The sequence below is a fragment of the Lepidothrix coronata genome, unplaced genomic scaffold (genome assembly GCF_001604755.1).
Source record: "Lepidothrix coronata isolate B3197 unplaced genomic scaffold, Lepidothrix_coronata-1.0 Scaffold79, whole genome shotgun sequence".
NCBI lineage: Eukaryota > Metazoa > Chordata > Aves > Passeriformes > Pipridae > Lepidothrix > Lepidothrix coronata.
Genome location: NW_016690259.1, coordinates 3,521,230 through 3,532,810, shown reverse-complemented (window position 1 = coordinate 3,532,810; position 11,581 = coordinate 3,521,230). Strand labels below are relative to the sequence as shown.

The 11,581-nt window shown below is 40.0% G+C and overlaps 1 long non-coding RNA gene across 1 annotated transcript; it reads right to left on the bottom strand.

Moving 5' to 3' along the window:
- Nucleotides 1-2,222: 2,222 nt before the first annotated feature.
- LOC108499836 lies at nt 2,223-8,210 on the bottom strand. The gene is made up of 3 exons (XR_001875660.1): nt 8,054-8,210; nt 2,749-2,858; nt 2,223-2,386 (listed from the first exon to the last, which is right to left on the bottom strand). It is a non-coding gene; the product is annotated as an uncharacterized LOC108499836 (long non-coding RNA).
- Between the last annotated feature and the right edge of the window lie 3,371 nt (nt 8,211-11,581).

The following is an 11,581-nucleotide window of genomic DNA, read 5'->3' as shown; positions in this document are numbered from 1 at the left end:
GTCCTGATGTCGGGAAGTGCCAGTTCCCCCTCTCCAGCAGGGTCTGTGAGCTGGGGCAGCCGCTGCCATATGGCTCTTGCCCTCTGATCCCCCCGTGACACCTGGTCACCCGCTAAAAGCAGAGCCTGTCCTTTGGTAAGGCTGTGAGGTGCAGGGCAGCTGAAATCACATTGGGGCTGTCATTGTGTGAGGCATTCCTTGTCTGGAAGGCCTGTTTGTGCAAGGTCTGAAAACGGGGGTAATGGGCAGGCACTGATGTCTGCTGTCCCTTCCATCACTGTAGATCGACAGGAACAGCTTTAAATACCGATTCTTACCACTGCTTCTGCAAGCTGAGAACTGTTTTCTCTTAAAGAAATCATCCCACGTGGTAAATTGCAGGTAAGGCTGGAGCTGCTGTGAGAGGCCAGGCTGGAGAGAGCTGTGTCTATGCAGGGGAGCAAAGCAAGAGCTGCTGGGACTGGGAGCTCAGCCTGGATGGTGTTACTCAAGTGAGGGACACCACTGTTCTCACCAGGGCGTGGGTATTAGTTTTACAGCTGAGCTGTTGCAGCCACTGACTCCAGAGGAAGATGGTAAAGCCTGTGTGGAAAAACCCAAATTGCAGAACTGAAGCCAAAGCTACTTTTTTTTTTTTTTTCAGTTTTAATAATCCAAAGCTGCCTGTGACTGTACATTGATATATCCTTTCAAATAATTTATTGTATGCAAAGACATCAAGTTTTTCCCATGGTAATGTCATTTCTGTATTAGTAATAGCAGCGTTGAAGGGAAGGGAAACTCTTGAGATGTGTACCTAAGGTTTAGCTTTCCAAGCAGCTTCCATGTGCCATTAGAGCAGCTGTTTGCCTCTGGCTTGATGGAGAAAGGCAAAAAGAAGAGGAATCAATGTATTCAGCTAAGGGATATAGAAATCAGTTTGGCTAAACACAGAACTGTAAAAAAACTTATAAAAATTCTGATTGGGACCATTTGGGTGCCTGCTTTCATCTCCATCGTGTCCTTTGGCCACATAAGACAGTAGCTTTAAAAAATGAGAAACAGTGAGTATGAAGAGTTCAGCTTCATTACCAACATCTATCCATGCCCTTCCTTTTAGGAGAAATGTGAAGGAGAAATGAATGACTGGCAGCAATAGAAAACTGCCAGCTGCTAGTAGCCTATCGACAGGGAAAACCAGTGAAACAACTGACTCCTGCCCCTCATTATGATAGTTTTTGCAATTTCTGGGATGGAGAGTAAGAGCTTTCCAGACTAAGGCTCTAATTCTTTTTTTCTGTTCGTGAATACCAGTTGCAGTATCGATTTTGAGTGATAAGCTAGGTACACATGCATCTCATCTGGCTTTTCATTATTAATAAAATTTAAGCTATGGTACTGAACTATATGTTTTACTTGCTTCCAGACAGTTTGATGAGAAATAAAAAATAACAGTAAATTTCAATACATTTTCTGGTAGATTGGTGGAAAAATCTGCTTTAGGCAGGTACTCATCCAGCTGCAGCTGTTTGGAATCCTGAAGAGCTCAGCAGAGATGCTGGCTTAGGCAGCTGCTAGTCCTTGGAAAAACCTGCCCTGTCACATGGCGGCTCCTGCTGCCTTGCAGTTCCAGACACATGATTACTAAATATATTTTGTTGTTCTGAGACAGTTATAATATTAATGTATAATATTAGAGCAAGAGATTCCCTTGTTCTGCAATGGTATTTCACAGATGAGGTGTAGTTTAAAGGATCTGGTTTTCCATTAAATCATCCTGCTGTGCACTTGACACAGCTTTATTGGTGTTTTGATGCAGGGTTGATGGAAATTGGTGCATGCAGATGTGGGCGAGGAGGAACAGAGAGATTTGACCTGGTGTAGACACTTGTTGATAACACTGGTGTACAGTGTTAGTCACCCTTTCTTTCTTTCCTTCCTAAAGCTTGTGCAACGAGGACAGAAACTTGCTGCGTATTTGCACGAGAGAGAGACAGAGCGAGCAGTTTCTAGAGAAGAAAGACCAGTTCTCAAAGACTCCCCTCTTAGCAGAACCCTATGAGGTAATAGTAGGGGTTGGAAGGAGAGGAGGAAGAAGGGTTGGGGGAAAAGAGGAGAGCTGTGGTTTCTGCATGGGGTGTAGCAGACTTGAGCATGGTACATGCAAACACAGCAGCAAAAGTCATGGGCCAACCTACAGTCAAACCAAATAATTTCAGGACCTAGTGACATGATGACAGGAAAAGGAAAGTCGGGACAGCTCAGCCGTTACCTTGACCAGCACTGTTCAGCCTTCCTCTCAGACTTTTCCCCCATCTTTGACATCAAAAGCCAGTGCAGTGCAGCAGAAACCAACTGCCTATGGATGGCCAAGATCAGGTGCCTTTTGAATTCCTGGAGCTCAACACTGAGATATAAAGAACAAGTCACATGAAAAAAATGCAGTATTGAACATTTCAACAGCACTTCACAATGTGATCATTATTTGTTTTAACGGCTTAGCAACTATGGAAATTGTCATCTGTGGTCTCTTTAGGCAGACAAACCATTACAGGCCAGGTCCAGCAAATGTCAGCTATTGCAGATCAAGAACCAGTGTGGTAGGGCAAAGGGTCAATTGTTCTTCTATTTAGATTCTACTGGGCTTAACAGGGAGAGGAAGGTAACAATCTTATTAATGGGTCAGGCTAGAGTATGGAGGTTCCTCAGTTCTGCATTGTCCCTTCTTAATATATCACAAAACTCTAAAGACGAATGAGATGTTCTCACCTGGAGATGCCAAGAAGCCTTTGCCACGTTCTCAGCCATATTGCACTGGGAGAGACAAACCCTGAAGTAGTGATACCAAGCTGTTTTCTTCCATATCAGCTCACCTGTTCCTACAAAGGTAAAAATCTTACTAAAAGCTAGAGGATTTTTTAAAAAAAATATTTTCTATTGGCTTTGAGTTCAAGTTGGTTTGTATAAGGAATTACTTCTAGGCCCTGACTGAACCAAAGGGTTCCTGTCCTTCAAAAAGGAGTTACATAAATCAAGATGCTGCCTACTCCCATGCTGATTTTCCTTCTTTTCTTCTTGATTCTGCAAAACATATGTTCTCCAGTTTATCTAAAGGAGAGTTATTGCATTTTCTTTTAGTTGTACAAGTCTGCAAGGCAGTGCTCTACATCTTCCCCTGACCACCATGAAAGAAGAAAGATTTCTGGCACCCCATTAGGAACACCCAGAATGATGATGTTCCCAGTGGTTCCTGCAGCAGTATACATGGCAGGGTTTCATTTGTTACTTTTCTGGCATACACTCGCTCTGTGTTGGCTGGCTCAGCAGTATTTAGCAATTGTTCCTTGCTTACATGGAAATATTTCTTGGATTAGAATTCAGTGTCTCTGTGCAGCTGATTTGTTGAACTATGTGGTAAAAGAAATGTTATTTTGCCCTTAATCATTGTTAACAGAAACATAACTATGACCAAACTATCTTGGATGTACATACAATATTCAATATAATGTATAACAAAAGGCATTGTATTAAAAATTTCTATTGAGTGTCAATGGTTTTAGCTACAACCTATAAAATTACACTTAATGAATCCCATAATGTTTCACTTATGAGCGTTTCTCTCTATAACAAATACTGAACTGGGAACTGCAAAAGTAGTACTGCACTGATTCTTATAATAAAAGAGTTCATTGCAATCATTTTACAATAATCCTACATAACTTGCAGTTTCCAAGTTTGTGATCCTTTGATGCTTATTTGGCTGGAAAAAGAAAGCCTTGACTCCAGATAATGAGGGAAAGGAAGGTTGTTCTGGACCATTTGAAGTCTGAGAATATTTGATTCTTTCATTGTTTCCAACTAGACTCGAAAAGGATCAAAAAGATTTTTGCAGGACTAGCTTAGTGTAAAGGCTTATTTCTGACTTGTAGCACAAGCAGTGACCATAAAGAAGGTATTATCTTTAAGAAGTAATTACACACAGTGATTAAAGCAAACTACAGATCGCTTCATACAACAGGGAGAGAGAGTGGAGAGCTTTTTCAATATGGAAACAACTATCATATGTATAAAGCAGAAAGACTGAGTTCACCTAGAAACTAAGATTTGTGTTTACTGAAAACTTCAATTTCTTCTTAATCTTTTTCACTTGTTCTGGAAATCAGCAGGCACCTAGATTGCCATTAATGACTGCACCTGATTTCCTTCACGAAGCCATACCTAATTATCCAAATGGAGCACTAAGACACAACAGACTAAAATAGATTAAGAAAAGTTTGCAGCTTAGTTCTGCATTTGAATTTATCTCCACTGGAATGAAATTTTCCTCCTCTTAGGATCTGAAGCAAGTGCTTTAGTATATAGAAATGGAGAAGAACTCCACTAAAGAATCTTCTAACAATCCTTACTACATTTTATTATTTTCAAAGGCAGGGTTAGCACAAAGCAGCAGGATGCACAGGGAGCTAAGCCCAGAACATCAATAACTGTTGAAAGTAGGGCATTTGGATCTCATAGGAAAGAACATGAGACAGTGGTAGACTAGGAATGCATGGTGAGTCCTGTTTATGATGGATTCGTGTCTGTTCAGATGAACTAAAACCAAGATTGGAACAAATACAAAGATGAGGCACCTGATGCATACTGCTTCAAAGGAATTCAGACCTATTTTGAGACTCATTTAGTGAAAGAAGCTTCTATTTCCTGATCAGACCCCAGGATCAGGGGTATGTTATACCTGTGTCAGTGGCCTTGGAAAGAGAAACAAGATGTCAGCAGACTTGGGATTACTCCAAGACCAAGAGAACCTGTCCCTTCTGACCCAGGGAAGGGAACAGGGCTTGTGGTGAGCTAAGGGTAAAGTAAACTTTGTAAGGAAATTAACTTGTGGGATTCTGTTGTAAACACAGTTTTCTTTTGGTAGGGAGATTCATCTTCATTCAGAATGTGATCTCTTTGAATCACAATTAAAAGTGGGCTTTCCAATGATGAAAACATTAAACTTATGGGATCATGATGAGAGAAATCAGAGATCCAGTCCAAGACTAGGACCAGAGTCTATGTGAAGAGAACAGAAAGGATTTTCAAAGGAGCATGAGCAACCACCTGAAATGCAGTTTTATATATGAAGAACAGAGAACACCTCTTTCATACTGGGGGAACAGAGAACCTCCATCTAAACCAGTGAATAATCTACCAGTGCACTCTGCTGCTTTGGCTCTTACATCTCCTAGGCATTATGCCTACACATACTATTTTCTGGTCAAGCACTCAGCTAAAAAAAGAGGAAAGGTGGACATCAGCACTGTCATTTTTACTTTTGTTTTAGAAGAAGGTCTCCATGCACATATTCTGTGGGGAACCTCATCCTACATGAAACTACTGAGCATACACTCAAGTATATCTACTAGGCTGGGACAGATAAAAAGTTTTAAAGTATCAGTCCTAGGTGGCAGATAATTCTTGCCCACCCCCTGCAGCCCCATCCACACAATGTGGAGTGCTGCCTAGAAAATCTTCACTATAGTTTTTTCACTGCTCACTTGATAGGTCTCAAAACACTGTGACTTGGCAAAGGGTAGAAAAATCGCAATCATGCAAATTGTTTCTAAAAAAAAAACAAAACAAAAGACTAATTTATGACAGATTCCAGTTGAATCTATTTACAGAGAACTCTGTTGCTGAGGGAAATTGATCTTGGCACTGACACCTTAACAAAACGCAGTGAAAATGAACCATCAACATCAAGGTTATGAGAGTAGTACTGGCTGCTAGGTAGGTATGTAGATGTGTGTATTACTATATCACAACTACTCACAAAATGTTTGTAGGAAGAATTAGTATTGCTATTGAGAATACTCTTCTAACCTCTTCACGTAAATAATAAAAACTCCTTGCTTTTTGCAACTATTTCTTCTTGCTAATTACTCTGTTAATACATGTTGACTTTAGGATATTTTAAAACCTGAAGAAGGCAGACTTGAACTTCTTATTAAGAACAAATATTCTGCTTTTTAAGGTGCTTTAAGGTATAAGATGACTATGGATTTCAGAGTTTATGCACGTATTGGTCTACTGCTACTCTGCTACATACAGAGGACAGGCACAATGAGATGAGTTTATCCATCTCTCTGGCCTGGGCTTATTATTTAGTAAGACTATAAAAGGGGAGATAGAGAAAGTGCTTAGCCCTACAGCAGTCAGCAGATTTTGTTTGATCTCTGAACCATTTTGAGTGGTTACTAAAATCCACCAACATTCTTCATGCATTAATTCCTCCTATGTTGCAGAGCTGCTTGTGATACAGTATTGCACCCCAAACTTACCCTTGGTTGTTGTGGTTTTTCCTTGTTTCCTGTTCTGTAACCATGGGCTGTAGAAGAGAACTATCTGACTCTTTCCTACGTGAGATGTTTTTGTTTTCACGTGCCCAGGTACAAATCATAATCCTGCAAAAGCTACACTAGAACTTTACCTGGAAATATCACTTTCTGTTGGAAATATCACCCTCTGTTTGTCAGTAGAGACATGTAAGAGAGCTTCTGACATCTAAATACAACAAGTTTCAGAGGAGACATTCACCTGCCTCTAATTTGAAGACTGAGAAGTACAAATCATGTGTGATATGTCTAGGGAGGAGGAAGTCAACCACTGATAAAGCCACAGAACAAGATGTTTACTCCAATCTTGTTTTTCTTTGGTTTCTGGTTTATTTTTTTAGTAGGAGAGTTACAAAAGTAGTTACAATAATGTTTGTTAAATAAGGCATCGTGCTGCTTAGCTGCACAGTTTTCTCTAATGAAGACATTTATTTTCTTGAATTTTTATTTCCTCTTCTCCTAAACACTGGCATTCCCATTTAAACATAAGCTTACATACAAAGACACTTATCTTAATAAATATATACATATTTATATTATATATTTGTACCATTCTAGCTTACATATAAGGCTAAAATTTTTTAAATGTTGTTACTAAGCCAGAAGTTACTTGCTTTGGGAACATAATGATACAAGGCATTAAGACTGTTAAGTGTGATCATGATACATGTTACAATTTGATTTCAGAAGGAAATATGAGAAGGGGGAACACTGAGCTGATAAAGTTCTCTTATTAATATTAGTCTTTCATTTCAGCTGTTTCGCAGACATTTGATGTTTAGCAAAACAACATATTTGAACTGGGACAAATAATGGCTTTCCCTTTTACCCAGGATTGTATTATTACAATCTGTCTAGTTCCTCGTATGTGGTGAAATGCTCCTCCAAATAATGTGCATATGGAAGCTGTTTATGCCCTACATGAACTGTGTTAAAAATATGTTGAACTGCATGACTGAAACTATGAGATATGCCATATTTCACAAAAATCCTTCAGGTACTGCCATGAATAAAGACACAACCCCCACCAAGTTTCTCCTGAAGAGGAAAAAAAAGTCTTATATATGAGGTCTAAGCATGTGAGGTGTATGTCTGTATACTTAACTTTCCAAAAGACACTCAACCTTTCCAAAAGCAGGTTGCACGAAGCCTCCTGAACTAACAAAAGCTGACAGTAATTCTGGCAGCCAACACTGCCCCCGTGTGTGAGTTGTTTTAATTTCATTCTACAATGGCTTCTTTCTTCGGGGTTAATAAATGCATTTCATGTGCATTGCTGAATATGTCGACCCATGCCTCAATTTATTTTAAGTTCTATAGACCGACTGGATTTGCTTTCTGCGATTATACTTCTATATATTTTGTCTGTGTGCAAATTTGATAGTACTTACAGAGATGTCTATCAAAAAACTGGCAGAACATACTCATTTAAGCACATATCTGTCTCTTCAGTGAATGTCAAGGGCTTGTGCAGGAGAATACCATGTAAGGACCTAACCCAAACCTCACTGACATCAACAAGAGTCTCTTCTGTGAACTTTGTGAGACAAAGGACTTCATACTTTCATATGCTGAGCACTCAAACTACAATCTAACACAAATACATCCAGAAAGTGTCAAAACTCTACAGCAGCAGTGCTGCCAAAATTAAGTGTCTTCAGAAAGCAGCATTATGGGTCTGTGAGGATCTGCCCTACCTGCTACTCCAAACTGTCTTGCCACACCAGCATGCCTGTGCAGACAGGTCATGGATCACCACACAACCAAGCCAGCCAGCGTTATCCCAACCAGGCAAGCAAACTATACCGAGGTGAGAACAGACTCAAACATTTTGCAAGAAGCTTGGCAGACCTTGAAAAGACAATAAAGAGAATCAACGTTATTACACTACTATCCCAGCAGATTTCTGATAGTATTAAAAAAAAAAAAAAAGGATAAAGGATAAAACTCTTTCAAATAAAAAAAAATCCCTTCCAGCATCTTCAAAGCATTGGCAGCTGTTAATCTCTAACTGTACAATTCATCTCAGATTCAATACACTGCTTGTATACATGGAAACTCTTCACTCTAATTTAGAAATAACTGGAGGTGGTATAGGCATAGCTATGTTAATTTATTATTGAATTATCTTTTTTTCTATCATTCATCTGAATTTCAATCCAAAATTGAATTAAAAGGTAGCTTAAATGCTAACTCTAATTTAGTATGCTCAAGTCCTCTCAATCAATAAGTCACAGAAAGGTTAATTTAACCTCTCTGTATTTATATTAACATATTGAACAACTACTGGAGTACGCCTTTCATAAGGAAAAGAAGGGGAGGGGGAGGGTGTGTCTGTCTGTGTTCCACAGAGAATAATTTCCAGTCCAAAATGTATACAGCTTTTGGTCAAAACTGTCCCCCTCAGGGACTGATTTTTGCAGAGTTTGTGCAAATACTTCACTACATTTCTGTGTGAATGCTGTGTCACAGGGGACATTATTTTAATATAAAGAAGTACCTACTTTCCCAAATTAGGATGCTTTCCAGAATTATTCAAAGAAACGATAATATCAAGGTGCTGTAATTGTTTATCAAAAGGTACCACAGAGAAGGTGGCTGGAAAGCCCATTACAGTCAAGAGGAAAAGTAAGTAAGCTGAGTTTGCACCTTCAGTTGTCCTGAGAACAAAGAATGATCCCATTGGTTCCAACCACTACAAAATAGCTGTTTTGTGATGCTGGTGTTTATGATGCTGTACTTGCCCCCAAGGCTGTGGAGCAGCCATGATCTCAAACACCCTCCTTTTCTACATTAAGTGGTGCAAACCCGTCAGTTCTGGTGCGCACACTGTTACGCTGAACTCCGTGGTTTGGTTTGTATTTCATCTGATCTTTGAGTAAATAAATTCTGATGGAAGTGCAGCTCGGCTTGGCTTCTCCTCAACCCCCTGCTGGCACCAGCAGTTGTTCCTGGTCTTTCTGTTGCAGCAATAGGAGAGGTTTTGTGCCAGGCAACTGCAACTGCTAGTGTCAAGGGTCAGCTCCACAGCCTCTTGTCTTTGTCACCAGCTCTCACAGCTGGCTGGCATCAATTTATTCTATTCTTTCAGTTTACAATCAGCTTGAGACTTTCTGCCACACAAATTTTGCTTCCCCCTATGACCTGAGTAACCTTTACTTGAAATATCCTATACTGTTAAATCCTGGGGTAGTTTGGCTGTGCCCATGGGTGTTGATTTGGTTTCAGTGTCCTTTCACCAACCTTGTGTATGTGCACACAGCTGTCAGATGCCATCAGGTGGCAGAACACGTTTCACATTTCCTATTTTGCACAAACAGGGCCCCAGTAGTGAACCCTGGGGTACCCCACTAATGACTGGTCTCCAGCTGGACTCTGTGCTGCTGATCACAACCCTCTGGGGCCAGTGGCTCAGCTGGTTTTCAATCTCCCTCAGTGTGCCCTTAGTCTGTACTTCATCAGCTCATCCATGAGGATGTTCCAGGAGACAGTGTCGATAGCTTTGCTAAAGTCAAGGTAGATGCTCTCATTTCCTCCACCAAGCCAGACTTTATATTGGAGAAGGCTAACATGTTGGTGGAGGATGTTCTCTTCATAAATCCTACCAGTCCTCAGGATTTACCATGACCACTCAGAGATTACTGAGAACTGTCCCCTAGTCACTCTTCACACACTATTAGGAGCATCTCTGTTCTGGATTTATTAGCTCTGGGCTCCTCATTCCTCATTTTTAAGAAGGCTATAATAGCAGTGTAGAAGGCAATCCTCATTTTTAATTTTTCACAAATAGACCTTTTCATTGGAGCACCAATGGAATAAATTCTAATTTACAGATTACTAGTCCTGAGGTGCTAATGACAAGCCACTAAAGAGCATAAGACAATCACACTCCATCTAGTAGAGGCAAAAGCTGAATGTCTACTTCAACAATGACCATGACTCAGAAACATTTTGCCATTGTCTTCCATGCTCCCTAAGAAAAAGACCTGAAGGAAAAAATGCTGGTTTTGTTCTTGACCATTCTCCAGAGGCATTTTTTGACTTGAAATCTGAGACCAGTTCTCTGATCAGTATCTTCCAACATGATCTCATTGCTCCAGGTCATTCCAGTGGATAGCTAGAAACTTCTGGAAAAATAAAAATCCAAATACACTCAGCAGTGATGATAAAAGTACCTCACAGGACAATGTTATAAGAATTCTAGTGAAACTGGGGTTATACTATTGTATGGTTTTGTATCTCTTACATAAATGAGTTCCCCCTAGTAAAAAAAAAAAAATAAAAATTAATTCATAAGACTTCTGTCCCTCTGTTCTTCCCCAGGAAATTCTAAATCTCCATGATAAATCACTTGGCCCTTCAGTTCTTTTTAAATAAAAATGCTAAAGTCCTATTACGCTTTTCTAGGCCTCAAGCTACATAGAAAAAAGCCTGGGAGAGCAACAAGCCTGCAGTGAGCCTCTGGGGAGGCAGTTTAAGGCCAAAGTAGGAAAACATTGTACTACAGATCCAGTCAGAGAGCCCTGAAGTAGGCTGTTCTTCTCTTTGAAATATTTTTTCTTTCCTCCCACTCCCACTTTAGTCTATCTTTGCATAATCTCTTTTATTTTGTTCAAAATCTCTTTTATTTTGTTCAAGTGAAGCAGCAGCAAGAAATTCCCCCCTCTCTCTCTCTTTTTTTTTTTTTTTAATTGAGAAGAACTGCTGGTACTCAGCCTCTGGTGGGAAAAAGCACAGGCCGAGGCAGAGTCCTGGCTCACTTCTCCCACATTATTCACTCTGATGCAGTTAGAAGCCAATGCACACTAATTGCTGTGATCTCCCCATTTGGCTTTTAACTTAAATAGCCATCTGTAGGAGAATCTCAGCTGCTTTCAGCAGCCAGAAGCACTTGAAAACAGCAGCCCCTAACATTGTTTAATTTTTACTTTGAGGTCATGAAAGAGACCACTAACTGTTTCAATGAAACTCCATAGGATGGGCTTTGGCTGGATGATTTGTTTCTGCTTTAGGATTTAATTTGAACAATATGGACTTTTCCCCATTAGCATAAAATAAATCAGCACTTTGCACTAGTTTCCCACGCATCACTTTCCACAAGCTGCCAGCATTAGGATCACATGGACAGATGACAAGCACTCAAAATACTTACATTTATTACAGCCCACTGGTCACATCAGCTCCTGGTTTTGATCATTCTTTAAGTTGTATATCACTGTTACTTG